This window comes from Polyodon spathula, chromosome 10 (genome assembly GCF_017654505.1).
Source record: "Polyodon spathula isolate WHYD16114869_AA chromosome 10, ASM1765450v1, whole genome shotgun sequence".
Taxonomy (NCBI): domain Eukaryota; kingdom Metazoa; phylum Chordata; class Actinopteri; order Acipenseriformes; family Polyodontidae; genus Polyodon; species Polyodon spathula.
The window spans coordinates 43,675,089-43,677,323 of record NC_054543.1 but is presented as its reverse complement, the minus strand read 5'-3'; positions in this window follow the sequence as shown (position 1 = coordinate 43,677,323).

Sequence of the window (2,235 nt, the reverse complement as noted above, 5' to 3'; positions counted from 1 at the left end):
CCACAGTTTATCAAAGCATTATACCATAGGAACCTGCATAATGGCCCCTCATGAATGTGTATGAAAATGCAATGTTGAAGTATTCAGTCTGTTATTGCTAGTAATCCTAAAGTGTTTTGCTGCATGTTTATTTGGAATGGAAATCTGGGAGTCTATTTTAATGATCTAAACAATTCTATACAGTTCTAGTTCATCAACATGAAGACACCTTGTTTAAATGATGAATCAGCTTGATAAGCGGCAGGCAAGTCTTAAACTATTGATCAAAACAGCAGTATTCTAAAACAAGAAAATAAACCTGTTCATATTTTGTTGACACCCCCTTCTGCCAACGATTCCTGCCCTTGTACTCCCACTAACCATTAGCATTGAACTAGTGCATTGATTTGTTCATTTGGGCAGGGAGGTCAGGGTGTAAGGGGCTGAAAACAGAACTAGAGCAACCAGCTCTTCTATAATGAGATGCATGCATGTTCAGTGCTTTACTTTTTAAATCAGATAAACAAAGCTGAAAGGACAACATCTGGGGATGTAGTACTTTGAGTAAGTAATCCCTTTAAATCAGTTGTGCCTTCTTAGGACTAAGAAGATTGCTGTTTGGTATAGACGATGTAATACATACATGATAAACTATAGATGCCTGTGGCCTATAGAAAATACCAAAAGCCTTGAGAAGGGATCCAATGCCACTGACCACATCAGCTATTTGCAAAGTGCAAGTCTGCATTTGTTCATGCTTTATACTGGACACGATTGTGCAAATGAGTAAAAGTTTTAGTTTTCGTTACCATTCTTTATCATTATTCAGTGACGGAATAGAAGCCTCTTCTTGTTCTCACAGAAAACAGCTTTGAGAGTGACATTAATGTGCAACCCCAATACCACACCAGCATCAAGTCTACATTGTTTAATGCTTTTTCAGTGGTGATCTGGGATCCACTTGTAGCACTGACCAGTTCAACACAAAATAAAGATTAATTTGAAGTCGACGACTGTATCTATGTCTACACTATAATGGGGTAAGTTTGCTGCCTCACACCTCTTTCTGGAAGAGTGTGACGTGGGCACTGATCTACCTTGAGAATGTACAGCTACAGTAAACTGCTGGGCGCAGGGAAGAGGACTTTTCTTTTTTTCAGTTTGGTGTTTCATTGCTCTTCCATTACATTTGTCAATTCGACTGGTATAGGGTAATAGTGTAGAATCGTGGAAAATCTTATATACATCGAATCCACACCCTCCCCAATCCTGAAATAGCCTCTTTTACTCCTTGCTAGTTTTGTAGCAGGGGGTCTGTGCGAGGTATTTCAACTTCAAGTGTTCAACTATGTGCTCTTTCTAGATTTTATTAGGCAAACCCACTCTACGAATTAGTAAGTTCAAACACTAACAGTAAGGTGCAAGAAGGAGGCAAAATTACCCAAAAAGAGCAAACTGTGTGACAAGGGGGTCCCTGGGAGAGCGGGCTGCACGGAATAGATTCTTGTCAGGCTTCTAAAGATAAGGAAGTGATCGGGGTAGCGAGCGCGATGTAGGTGTATAGGTTTGCAGTTTTGATGTCGAGCAACCAGGTGCCATGAGTATTAGCGCGAGTGACAAGACGTAATGACAAAGCCGGGGTCACTATAGAAACATATGTATCAAACGACCTAAGCAACTTGGAAACGGTCGGTTCTTAAGAGGAATAGTATGGAAGCCCGGGAGGCGGAGCTTCAGCCTGGTGTCACTGGTCGCCACAGGAACTACTAAGTGGCGCGGCACATTGACATCACCAAGACACAAAGTCCCATTCAACGATCGACAGGGTTGACTCTAAAGACGCCTCGAACCAGTATTCAGGTGGGCATCGACATCCTCAATGTCGCGCGTTTCTACTATTGTCCCCTGCCAGTGAGGGCGAAGCGCTGTCGGAGTCAGGACACACTCTGAACAGCGATCTGAACTAACAAAGTTGGACATCTTGGACAGCACGGCTGTGCGATTGTGCTTATTAAATTATTCCCGTGTACAATGACAAAGACAGTGGATTGATAAATTAAATAAAACAAAGGGTCGGTCTCTTATGGCGTTGCACTTTTGTTGTGAGTCAGCAATACAGGTCTCACGTAAAATGTGTCTGTTAGGGTTCTATATATATAAGGCACTACTATTTATTTGTAAACGCTTTACGTGTACAGAAATAACCCCTTCCTCCCAGCTGCTACTCAAGGGTGTTAACTATGTTATACGTTTTCC